Source organism: Drosophila teissieri, chromosome 3L (genome assembly GCF_016746235.2).
Source record: "Drosophila teissieri strain GT53w chromosome 3L, Prin_Dtei_1.1, whole genome shotgun sequence".
NCBI classification, from domain to species: Eukaryota; Metazoa; Arthropoda; class Insecta; order Diptera; family Drosophilidae; genus Drosophila; species Drosophila teissieri.
In genome coordinates this window covers 4,389,169-4,402,962 of record NC_053031.1, presented here as the reverse complement: position 1 = coordinate 4,402,962, position 13,794 = coordinate 4,389,169, and the positions used below count along the sequence as shown (strand labels likewise).

The following is a 13,794-nucleotide window of genomic DNA, read 5'->3' as shown; positions in this document are numbered from 1 at the left end:
AGATTTATCATCACCCGAAAACTGGGATATGTTTTAATATTCCACAAATATTCAGACCACAAACATTTTAAAACTATGTTAAATCAAGTTTAACCATGCCAAATTCGACCACATATGTATATTCCATTTCTGAGCAAACTCTATTAATGCAAAATCTACTCATATAAAGTGCTACGTTTTTTTGAGTGCATTGCAGCATAATTGAGTAATTAACTCCGAAAGTCACTCGAAACGAAACCAGTTCTCCATGCCACTCGTTCCGCTGGCACTCAAACATGCGCAAGCCGGTTTGCGGAACGAGTGGAACGGAACGGGCCGGAAACGAGTGGCCCATTGCCAAACGGTCCGCCGTGGCTATGTTGTTGTCGACGCCGACGCCGGCAGCGCTGCCGCCGCTTATGCTGGAAAAAGATTCAGATACGTTCGGTTCGAGATACTTTTGCGTTCAGTTCAAGTTGAGCGCTTTCTGACGTTCGTACAACGCATTTCCGCGGCCGTCTGCAATTCGCATTCGCATCAGCGGCGAGAATTTCGCGAAAGCTTAACTGTCATTCTATCCGGTGTATAAATATTACAAGTCCCATTTGGGGAATTCACATTTTTATTCAAAAAACCATTTGTCGACTTGCGCGAAAATAGTGCTATTAAAGTGTCTGGTTTTACCGAATTACATACGAGTATACATATGTAATAAAACACCTAACATATGCAAATATTTATTTTTAAAACCCATTCAAGTGCCAAAGAGAAAAGTTGTATGCAAAATAAAGCAAATAGCAGTATATTAAATATTAAAATCCATCTGCCTGCATAAAATCCATTGAATGAAAAATTCACAACAAGTGCAAAGCAACAAATTGAAAAATCACTGCAGCGTTGGGAAAAGTTGTGGCAAAAGTTTCGCATTCTCGCATTTTCCCCGCCAATTTTCCCCCTTTTCGCGGTGACGCCTGCGCAGCTGTTTGGGAAAAATCTAATTGGATACTTTTCTGTCAAACGGACAGCGGAAACGGAAGTCGGCTGCCATTCGCATTAGACTAACTTGTGCGGTTTACTGTGAAGGTAAGTCCATCAGGATAATTAGCCATTGCTGCTGCAAAAATCTTTTGTTAGATGGAAATAATCTAAATACGAGAAGCAAGTCATAATGCAAATAATTCACACGATAATGACACTGACACCGAAAAAAGTAACTCTAGCTGGCGTTTGTCATAAGCTTCAAAACATGCCAAAATAATGTCAGTCAGCTTTTGTTTTCCTTTGCTTTGCATCTCGCATCGCGCACATTGTATCTTGTATCTTATATCTCGTAGCTGGCTTTTTATAGCCTGCGTTTTATGGTATGATTAAATTTGACAGTTGACAGCATTTTGGCCTTATCTGACTGGCGCAAATCGCTCCACTTCTTCCACTCGCGTGTGTGTGTGTTTTTGTTAAATGTTAATTGTTGACAATTTCGTATAAATTGACAATTCAACTGGCGTTTTACATGGCTTATAGCCAACATTTTGGCATTGGCCCGGCGATGAGTGTCTAATGTTTGGCCTAATGTATTATTAACTAGACCAACATCAGAATGACTACGCAGCCATCAGGCCCACTTTACAAGGGCGTGATTTAATGGCCCAGTTGTTTATTGTTCTTAGCGTTTTTAAGTCAAGATTTGGCTGTAATATCACGGTTAATGAGCGGAAAACTTTACAGGTGATTTACACTGACATTAGTTACTCTATTCGCTGTAGCACTCAAAGTCCCAATGACTAATTACTTGACATTGAAAAGTGGAAAAAATGTGTAAAGCAATATATGTAGCAAACGATTTAAAAAGATACAATAGTGGCATATACAGATACCTAAATTTTTAAATCTATCTATTTTTTATTTAAAAAACGATTGTAACTAGGTATCTGCAAGCTCTGACTTCTATCAAACTCCAATCTAAACTATTCGCATAATTGTTTATCTGTCAACAAGAGATTATTCTGCTGTGGGAGCCCTTACTTTAAACGTGCTGAAATGTCCAAAGCAAGCTGCAAAGTGACAAAACTTGGCAAACTTGGCTCTCTGCAGACAAACATATAAACCCACAAAATGGGGAAAAGCAAATTTACTTTTTCGCCACTTTTGTGTGACCAAGTCAGGCCATGTTGCTTGCTGCAACAAGCATAAACATCATAAAGAAAATACAAAAAAATGATTGTGCAAGAGGAAAAGCAGCACAAGGTCAGCCAGAGGCATACCCCGATTAGCAGCTGCCCTTAGCCAAGAGTTCTTAACTTTTAACTCGGTGCCCTAAGCTCACGAACGTGGCGACTTCCGTCCGACAAATTTTTAGATTTTCGAAACAAATTTGCAACACGTACTCGCTCACTCGCGGTCAATAGACAGCGACCCAACTCTGAGTTTGGGTTCAAGTAAGCGAATGATGTCTTTGTCGGCCAGGGGGGCTTAATTTATGAGCCCTGGGCCATTATAATTCGCACTGTTGCGAGGCATTTTGCATAAACAAATGTGTCTTTCATGTGTCGCTTATTCTTTCTTTCTCTAATGTTTATTCAAATCCGCTGGCCGATTGTCTTAGTCGCCTGTCTGGTGTGGAAGTCTAGACATTCAGCAGGAAGGAAGCCCAAGATGGAGACTGCACTTGAACTTGAGACCCTTTTCAAGTATTTGTTCCCCGGGAGTCTGTGAGGTTTCGGTGGTTGGTGGCAACCCTTTTTTTTTTGCATACCATATTTTTTCCCTCGCATGTGTGCAGCTAGTAAAATAAAAACGAGGGAAAACACACACAAAACACAGCCCATGAATGAAACATGCCTGGACGAGGGTGAAATATCTATGGAGCTGGAGCTGGAGCTGTAGCGACTACGACTTCCCCACTGAGTTAACCAGACCCAGACAGCCATCATCCCGCACCCAGACACCTTTGTCTGCCCAGATCTTGATGTCTGGGCCAAGAGTGAGCCGCTTAGTGGCTTCCCAGCAGTCAGTCCCAGTTCCCCAGCTTTTTCTTGTCAACTATTGTCAAGGCTTTAATTAGAGATTTCTATTGCCATCCAATGTGTTATCCTTATCTCTATCGGCCATTATGCTGATGGATTCAGCTGAGCTTGCTCATTTATATTATAATTAATATATACATATATAGAGAGAGAGCAGACAGCTGTTGTAAGGGAATTGAACTTTGCCACTTAATTGAAACTTTTGCCTTGCCAACACAGTCACCACGGCGTATGGTTGATATAATTGCAGCTGCCAAAAAGTTATGCCAAGCAGTTAGTCTCTGAAACTTAATCAGAACATACATACTTGCGTTAAATATTAATTACACGTGCTCATTGGCAAATTGTATTAACTTGGCCGGATATTAAAATGAGTTTTCGTAACGAGAACTTTGCCATACGAATCCAATTAAGGTTTAATAAATGAATGGGCACAATATTGTTTTGTGAGCTAATTCCAAATGCAAGACTACATGGATTACATTAACAAGTTAACTGCAGTCTAATTAACATATTCTAGTAACGATATAAAGCCCTCAATGTGTTAGGGACATCTATTTAGGCATAAACTGGGAAGTGGCATATATTACATATGTTAAAACGCATTAATATTCATTTGACACATTCAATCTAAGCGAATGGAAAATGTGCAAATATATTGAATAATTTGTTGAATGAATGCATATACTTATAATGTTCATCTTATCAAAACTGTATCTGCCTACTTAAAATGTATGAAAATTATCAGAATGAGCTCCTTTAATGAGCGCCATATTCTAGGCAAATTTATGTGATCTGTCTAATCAAATACCATTTCAATCGACACTATGAACATTTTTGTATAATCAAAGTGAATACAAATTTTGCTAATTCCATCTTATCTATGATTGTTAAATAAATTCCACCAACCAGAGTTGCTGTTTAGATAATTTTAAAGAATGAAAAAAAATCTGTGAACGAAGGGGACCATCGACGACTGGAATGCTTTTTCTATATCTCCCGAGACAAAGAATAAAGAATACGCCGACGCCAAAGAACGACTTTGATATGGGCTGATGATGAGCTCTAATTTCGAAATTATACAAGATTGGCTGTGAGAAGAAGAACTGGAGCTGAGGATGGAGATGGAGATCTTTTGAAGAGGCTGTCAGCTCGGAGGCCCAAGTTTTGGTTTCAGTTCAGTTCAGTTTTCAGCTCCTCGCCGTAGTTCTTGTTATTGCTGCTGCTGCTGCTGTTGCTGCTGCTGATGCTGCTGTTGTTGTTGCCCACATAACAAGTTAATTTTGATGTAAATTTCTGTTTTGGTACCCGAACGAACGAATGGCAAAAACCGAGACAACGACGAAACGGAAAAAAAGAGGAAAAAATCGAACCGGTTAACATAATCACTTAATTTTGTGATTGTGTATCTGTATCTCTTTGAATCGGCATCTGTGTGTGTCTCTGCCATCGTTTTCAGCTCGTAATCGTCTTTAGAAACTCTATACCCATGCCATTCGAGCCATTCGGTGTGGTGCTCTTTGTATAGAAGTGTCAATATTATTAAGTGATGATGTCCCCATCTGAGGTTCAAACTTTGATAAACGAGCCGATGCTGTAAATAAATCAGAGTAACAAAAAGGCGAGAGAAAAAAACCTACAAAAGATAAATAAACAGAGGCCGGCTAAGCTCTAACTCATCCGAGTTGATAAATTGTATCTATATTTATGTATGTTGCTACCAGCAAATAATTTACAATGTTTGAGCGGGCAAACTAAAGCCGGCAAGGGCAAAAAATGTGTAGAGTAACAAAAAGGAAAAACATATAAACAATTTTGCAAAGCTGGCAAAGACAAAAATACACAAGCAAACACAAAAAAGTAGCTAAAAACAAGCGCAACATAGAGCCACACAAAAAAGTCACTCCAAACAGAGCAAAAAACAAAAAATGGAAACAAATGCTGAATTATTAGCACAGAAATCGCCGGCAGCTGAGCAAGAAGAAGAAGAAGCAGGAGGGTCAGTGGGTGGGGCGGGTGTTTTGTTTATATTTTTATTTTGCTGCTTATTCATGGCAGTAGTCGCAACAAAAACACATGAACAAATTGCCAAGAAACGCAAAGAAAAAAAAATTGCAGAAATAGCAACACGTGAAAACCGCAACAAAAACCTGGCACTGCAAAAAAAGAAGGGGGGTGGGTAGAAAAGAAAACTAAATAAAATAAAACCACACAGAACAAACTAAAGAAAAGCAGCCACAAAAACGCCACTCGAATATGATGAAAATAAAAACTAAAACACATAAACTCGCCTGCATTTGGCTCCATCTCCATACGAATGAGACAGATGTGGCGGGGGTTTCCGCGATAGTTCAGCCAGATTACATGCGGATTGAGATACTTTAGGATCCTTGAGAACTTCTAAAGCAGCCCTCGCTGCTGCAATTACCCTGCATCGTCTGCATCCTGCGAGTGTGTGTGTGTGTGTTTCTTTATACATTTTGCCAGTGTGCTCGTGTGTGGGTAACCGTGCATTTATGACGATTTTAAGCTCGCAGGCATCATCAGCAATGCGATGCAGAGATGTTGGGCGGAGGTAACCCAAGCTGACTAAACAAGCGAGTGTTAAATCCAAACTAACTATAAATAAAACAAAAAGCCAACAATGGCAAAAAAATCCACAGAAAGCTGGATAAAGGGATAGTGGGGATAACTCACACGCAGCACAAATACTTTACACAAACATAAATAAATTTCAACAATATTTAAGTAAAGTACATTCCAATCCTATATGTCTCTACTTTATTATCTGTGAATAATATATTAGATACAATTTCTTATAGGTAAACTTAAGGATTTTTATCCAAATGGAATGTAATATACTCCCGCATTAAAAATCGTATAGTTAACGCACCAGTTTTGATAGTTTCCCAGTTCATTTTGTTCTGTGTAGGCAGCTGAGAAACTGAATGCCGGGCGAGTGAAAACAAAGCAGAATAATACAAATAAGTATAGATGCATAGATACGAGGATAGTTAGATGGACGAGCGGAGGATGTGCCACAGCGCACAGAGCTCCATCCACCCCTCTGCACACCCAACTGCATTTATCCCCCATGTCCCTGCTCCAGTCTATCCACACTCATCATCATCATCATCCGCAGCCTCATCCTCATCCCCATCCTCATCATCGAAGTTGTTGTCCTCTGCAGACGTTGTCGCTGGGCGATCGCCCAGCCGTTGCCATAATTGTTTAGTTAGCCCAAGCGGCCAAAAGCGTCCCGCCCCAGTCGATTTCTTGGCTATTCTCTGAGTTTGGGCCACCTGAGAGTTACGCTATCGGCGGCCAAGTCACTGTGGGATGGTAATATACATATTTTAGATATGTGTAAAGAGTTATTGCCAAATTTTCATTACTAAGCTAAGGTAATGGGAATAACCTTGCTTGTACAAATATTAAACATTTTAATGCACTTAAAACCAAGCTTTTATAGCGGCTCAAAACTATGGTATAAAGATTTGATGTAATATAACCTGCTGATATTAAAGCCACATCTACGAGTTGGTATGTAAGCTTTAGACCTTTTTCTGCTAAAGATTCTACCAAATACCTAGGTACGAGTATCTCATATTTTTTTGTAGATACTTTCCCAGGCCACTGTGCCCGTGCCTAGTCGCGGCTGCTCCTTTGTGCAATCATGCGCAGGCAATGAGCCCAAGAGCCGCCGACACTGTTTGGCTGTTTGGTTTGGCGGCGGTTTGGATTCGATGTTGTGTCCAATACTCCCTTTATGCAGGGGCCACGGATCGAATCCAATCCGGCCATCGGAGGAAGAAGGCTCAGCTCAGCGCAGCTCAGTTCGTGGCTAAAACCTGATTATGAGTGGCCCCAACTGTTTTGTTGGCTTACATGTTGTGTATTCTAACACGCTGCGGACGTCCTCATCATCATCCTCGTCGTCGTCGTCGTCGTCGTCGTCTTAGTCGTCGTCGTCGTCATCGTTTCTCCGATCTGCTGGGCAAACAAAATGCGTCTTTAATGCAAACATGCAGCAGCGGCAGCAGCAGCAGCAGCAGCATCAGCAGCTTCCTTTGAAGTTGGCTAGGAGGGATTGGGTATGAGGGCCAGAGGAAGCTGGCGAGGCCATTGCATGTGCGTACAAAACTTTAAACAGGAATTTTAACAACTTGCTTTGTACTTTGCTTGTACTGCTTGGCTGCTTCTCAGCTTTGCTTCTTTGCTGCTTGCTGCTTTGCTGCTTTTCAGCGAGCCGGCGAGCGTTGAACGTTGAACGTTCGAACAACCGCAAAACAACATTCAACTTGCAGCTACAACAACTGATTTATAAAGAAAATTTCTATGCGTCGTCTTTGCGGCGATGGAAGAGCCCAAAAAGGAAGTGCATGCCGTCGGCGGACGGATTATGGAGGGGTCAGGTGCGATGGGGGATCGAATGCTGGTAACTGCATGCCAGACAACGTGCCACAAAAGCAAAAAACAGAAAAAAAAAACAAATAAAAGAGGCAAAATGCACTGGCAGCGGCGATCGCAGCCAATTAGAAGACTTCATATTTATGCCACCAAGCATTTCAATTAGTCGCCAAAAGCGAGAAAAGTGTGCGAAGAGGTTAAAGTTGAAAGGCGGATGCAGGGGTTGGGAAAGTCGCACAGATGTGTCTTGAAATTCCATTGGCAGAATGCCCAACAAACTTATTAAGAAGAAAATCTTTTTGTATTCCTGTCTACAAAAATCAACATTTCATAATCAATTTAATTAGTAAGTAACAATACAATATAATATGAATATTTTAAATGGAAGCCAAACGCCATAAGATTGCATTTTCCCAATCGAGGTCAATATATAATAGTTTTCCATCAATTTTTCCAATAAATAGTCAGTTGTTTTAATGTAAACATCTTTATGGCTGCACCATCAATCATCCCACAGATTTCATCTCTGTGCATTTCAATTAGCCATCGCTGGGGCTAAAGTTGAAACTCAAACACCGGCACATCAAAGCCAGCAGCATAATCAATACGAAAAAAAGAGACGTACAAAATATGAACAAGAAATATGAATATACAGAGGCAGCTGGCATCAAACAGCCACGGCAGTTCCAACTGTAGCGCCAACAACTTGTTGCCTTATCGCGATAATTAACAAAAGTTTAATAGTCGCCCCCGGCGATCCTCAGCTGCTACCTCGTGTTTATATATTCGATGAGTCCACGCCGGGTGGTCGCCACATTTTGTAACTCATTTTGTTGTTTTTGTTTTCCTTTGGCGTTCGAACTACGATGGTTGATGGCTATGAAAAAGTTTATCTGGTGTAATTAAAAATTGCCACTTGCCGCACACATTTTAATTATGGATGCGAAAATGACAGACGCACGCAATCGGAACGATGGAAAACGAGAGTCTCGAACCCGGCCCACAAAAAGAAGGTCAGGGCCAGAATGCTTTTTTAAATGCTTTTGGCGGCTATTAAAAGTGCATTACAGGCAGCCATCGATAGATGTGACAGCTGCTCCAGATCGGAGGAGCTGCAGCTTCTGTCAGCTCCCAAAACTGTCTGGATGCTGGCGCATCAACATCAAAGTCACGTCTGTTACACATTTCTCATAATCGTTGAACTCGAGTGGCTGGCTAAATGCGTTCAGCGGCTGCTGCCTTTTTGGCGAGCCAAGCCGAAGGAAAACCGCATTGAGATGTTCTGTCGTCGACTTTCGACTCCGGCTACCGCTCTCAAGTGATGACACATCAAGGTGGCCCACGGATACACCATAAGCCATACTACTCATGGATACATATTCGCCAAGAGCAGTCAAGCTGGCTGCAACTGAAGTGCAGCAAGTGCAGCGCGGCAGAGCTTTCCTTTTACTTTGAGACGAGCACGTCTTGGATGGAGTGCTCAACGCTGACAGCTCCAGCTGAGCGGGAATTGTCTTGCCTTGGATTTTTTTAAGGATAAAAAATTTATATAAAATATAATTGAGGTCACATGACTATTGATCTACGCACATATTATTATAGGACTTATGCTGGCATACATAGATCAGCAATTGCTATTTAATAATATATTATAAAAATACAAGCAATTGTATACTTTGTTTATTTAAAGACAATAGCTTATTATTAGAATCAATTGAATTCAATGGTAATTTATTGACAGTTTCGAATTATTGCTTGTAACTTTGTTGCAAAAGTATTTGTGCCGCAGAGTTTCTGCTGCCCTTGACTTCGAGTTTCGCACAGCAAAGCCTCTACATTGTTTGCCTTACATCGATGAAGTATCTCGTTACACCCTGTAGTCACAATCTCACGCCAGCCCACGCGAAAAAAATATATATATATAGATATATGTAATGTATGTAGGTATAGTATGGCTTAGAATGTTCGTGCCTCTTCGACAGCCATTTAGCAACAATAAACAATAAACGTACAGCAATAAATGACATCAGTTTTATTAAAAATAAATCCAAAAACGCCAGCCAGCTTTGACAGGCGACAGCGGCTAAAAGCCAATCACCGACGACCTGTGTTTTGGCTCAGCTTTGCCTTTGCTGGTCAGTGGATATGGGGGTCCAACGTGGAGCCAAGACACCTGTGCGCTCCAATCCTCAAGCGAAACGTGTTCGCACGCTGGCAACTTGGGGCTCTGAGGCGGCGTGACGCCAACAATAGGCAATACAACAACCTGACCTTTCTGCAAGCAAAAAGGAAAATATAAAAATAGTATGGAAAAAAACCTATGGAGGCACCGAGATGAGAAGAGAACCCATGAACACACCCACCCAAGAGACTCCACATTCGTCATGCCCAAGGGAGTGCGAGCTCTGAATGGGAGATGTGGGTGAGAGATGGGGCTTGGACAGGGAATATGGATGCGGATGGAGATGGAGATGGGTCTGGGTTTGGGGGATCGACATGGGTGTATGACTATAGAATGAGTACTGGGAGCAGAAGCTGGAGCTGGAGCTGGAGCCGCGAATGGGGACAGGCGAGCTCATCAAATTCTCGCATGTTGCCCTGTCAAACTGCAGCAGTGACAACGCCATCTGCAGCTGCTGCTATCGGTGCAATTCCTTTGAAAAATTCCACCAGTTGCAGTGCCACTGAGGGAAACAATCACCACGAAAAGGAAGGTTTCACCAACAGAAGAAATTAATAATTAGCCGGCAGTAAAAAAAACACATTTTTAACGTTCCAAATCACTTTTAACTTTTTACGTAACAACACTTAATATCTATTGATGTATTTCTTTAAATGTTAAATATTTTTCCTGACTCTAACTAGTACCCATATTTTATTTATTACTCAAAGATTTAGCAAAAATACCTTTTTTATTATACATTTTCTCCTTCTTAAACACAACGATAAACTGTGATGGCTTTCACTTCGCACATCCCGTTTCCTTCGGTGTAACTTTGCTGCTTTTGTTTGCTTTTTCCGCGCCGCCCCATAATGTTTTTATGATGACCCACGGCGCAACATTCTCCCCATCCTCCGATCCCCCGATTCCCCCCATTGCCCCCGATTCCCTGACATTATCCCAACGCAACTGCTGCCTTAATCCGCTGCTGTCTTTATTTTTGCAACTGGCTGCAATTAGCTGCAGTTGCCTGCAACTATTCTTGCCACACATCAGCATGGATACACCAGCACGCCAGACTGGATGGCGTTAAGACGCTCAGGCGTAAAATTAATTTTACAAAAACATATACAAATGTATATGTGCACATACATGTGTGGTGCAGAAATGAAAACAAATTCCGGCAAAATTGAACGGGGAAAATGCAATGAAATTTGAGCAGCGATTGTGGGTCAGACCCATTGACAGGCCAAAACACACAGCTGGCCGCAAGCTTCGCAACTCCCTCGAAAAAGCCATATACTCGTATCTAAACGTATAATGGATGGGGAGTGGGGAAATGGGGAGACGCCACTGGCAGCTGCCGATTCTCCAGGTAGCCAAAGCCAAACGCGAAGACACCGCAATCCATTTCAATTGCCGCGTCGCGTTTAAGATTACGCAACCGATTAGCCAGGCAGCTGGAAAATGCGGCCCACGGAGAGCAAAACAAAAAAAAAACACAAAAAATATAAGAAAAAGGAGCTAAATGAGGGGAAGCACGCGTTTCTTGGCCAGCAAACTTGTTTATTAGACGGCCAGTTAGGTGCGATTTTTCCGGCACGTGCCTACCTACATAACTCCAGTACTTTTCGTGATCTTCTCAAATGACCAAATGCGGCGTCTGCTCTAGACTTGGCAAAAATCGAATAATAAGTTGCACAAAATTCGTGTGTTGCTCAGCAATTCTTCTTTCACGGGGCAATTAAAAATCAATGTTACAAAAATTTCATTGTCAAAAACAAAATACAATAAAAATAAGTTGAAGCACTGGCACATTTTCCGAAACTAGAAAGTCAGCAAGAAAGTTGCTGCTTCTTGGATAGAACTCTTCATTTATTAATCAGTGGCATAAAACGACAAGTTTGTCAATAAGAGTGCAGTTGGGTGCGGCGGGTGGTGCAAGTGGTGCATGTGGCGCAAGGGGTGGCTGCTGGTGGTGGTGTTGGTGGTGCAATCAACTCGGAGACACAGACATAGCGCAAACAAACTGCAAAATGCTAAAAGTGAAGCTAAAACTGCATAGCAACTAGAGCAGGGGTGCAAATGAGGAATCGACAAGGGAGTACTGCAGATTAAACTCCTTCTAATGTCCTAAAAAATATTTCATTAAAAAATAAAAATTTAATTATAGTTATTATTTAAATACTACGCTAATTACATATATTCTTGGAAATATCTCAATACTGAAAAGTATTTCAAAAATGCAAAATTATTTTTATCTTTTTTAATATATTAACTACACATAGTTTTAATTGACAAAAGTACAAGGTCCTAATATTTGCAAGTCCATCCCATATCTCTTGCCATTCATCCCCTTTCTGAGCTTCCTGCTACAGGGTATCACAACAACTCAAACAACATCCCATTGCAGTTTGCAGTCAAAGTTGACTCTTTTACGCATTTTTAAGCGCTCCTCTTCCCAACCTCCCCCAACTCCCCCCGCCCCCCGCCTTCCATGACTGGCTGGCTGGCGTAGTGTGGGAAAAGTAGGCGTGGCCATTGGGCATTAAACGGTATATTTCAACTTTAGCTTAAGCTTTTGCTTTTGTTGCCAGCCTGGGTTCGTTGATTTCATTTGGCTTTACTTGTGTGTTTACTCGTTTTTCTGAATTTTTTGTTTTTTTTGTGATTTTTGTGTTTTTGTTTTATGTTGCCTTGCTGCAATTAATTGAGGAACGTCGACTAAAAAGAAGAGATTTGAAGGGAGAGGCTGAAGCGAACAAACAAACAAACAAACAGAGAGAGAGAGACGTCATGTGAACTGTCTGGGACAGTCTTTGTATCCCATATCCTGTGAGCTGTGTCCATTAATGGGCTCCCCTAATCAACTCAACTTAGTTCGCAGTGAAGTCCGAGTGCGAGTGCGGGGTATGCGATAATCAGACAGTCATGCCTGCTCATCGGGCATAAGGAACTTCATGATGATTGAGTTTGGCGGGAGCCGGCTAAATTGATTCATTAGTCAAAGTGACTCTTATTTAGCCCCAGTCTGAGCTGCATTCTATGCGATTCGATTCGATTTGCGTGCGCCTTAGCATTCATTTATTTATCAAATTGCCTTTGATTTGTCAATTAAGTATGCTATTTATGCTTATTAAAGCTGGCGCCATAAAAACAGGAAAAATAAAAAAGTAGAAATAGAAATCGAAATGCTAAACACGCCCAGTACCAGTAAGATATTCAACGGGTGCGCTGGCCAACCGGTTGCTGGCCAATCTCCGGCGGCCTTTGGCCAATAGTCGTTCTGGCCAACTGGTTGATTGGTCTCCAACTGTTATCAATAAATGAGCCGCTTGCCGTTTTGATTGTGTCACATTTTGTGTTTATTACCCGGTTCATATTTATGGCAACCAAATCTATTTTTATTGCCCAATTTATGTTGTTTCTGATCGCTGGCAAATCAACAGGCGGTCCAGTCATCCCCTCAATGGTCAACGATCAACGATCGAACTCCCACGCAAATTTCCAAGCCTTTTGGCCATTGGCTTCATCAGCTAATTCCCACAGCGATTTCGCTATTTGGGTTGGTCCACACAATACCAGACTGCACACCCTACGCATCAAATGGCGGCACACATTTGTTTCGCCATATTTGGCAGAGTTGCGTGCAAATTGATGGAAAGATTTCCCGCATTTTCCACGGGGTAGAAGTTAATTAGAGAGCTACAAAAGAGGATTTTGCAGCGGGTGAAAGTTTCCCGCGGGGGTTGCATATCAGATTATTTATTCTGCCTATTAGTGGTTTTAATTAAACGAGCTACTTGGCAACTTATTTGTCTTAATTAGCCATTACTCACTCCTAAGAAATAACCGAAGAAATGCAGGGCATGAAACAATTGTGACAACAACTACTTCAACTTTTTGAGAAGCGCAGAGAGGGGCGCTTTTAAGGAATTTACAAACATTTTGTGTACTGTACTGCTTGAGAACCCCCGGAAAGCTATCGAAAATTGCCAGAATACGCATCAGTGCACCAGAATAACCAAAATAAATACAAGCAGCTACTTGTTCCCCATACTTTTACTTTCCACCCCGGCAAAAAAGCCAAAGAGTCAGCCAGAGATCAGCAACTGTACGATATCTATATGTAATCTATATATAGTGACAGCGACAGGGGAGCGGCCCAAGCCAACGGAGTGTCACCTTTTGCGGTTCTCAGTTCAGCTCCGATCCCCGATC

The 13,794-nt window shown here is 41.6% G+C and overlaps 1 protein-coding gene across 1 annotated transcript in view; it reads left to right on the top strand.

Moving 5' to 3' along the window:
• The first annotated feature begins 487 nt into the window (after positions 1 to 487).
• Positions 488 to 13,794, top strand: part of LOC122616208 — a 62,508-nt gene continuing 49,201 nt past the window's right edge. The window contains exon 1 of the mRNA XM_043791578.1: positions 488 to 1,062. The gene's annotated coding sequence lies outside the window, so the exon portion shown is untranslated. The remainder of the gene's footprint in view (positions 1,063 to 13,794) is intronic.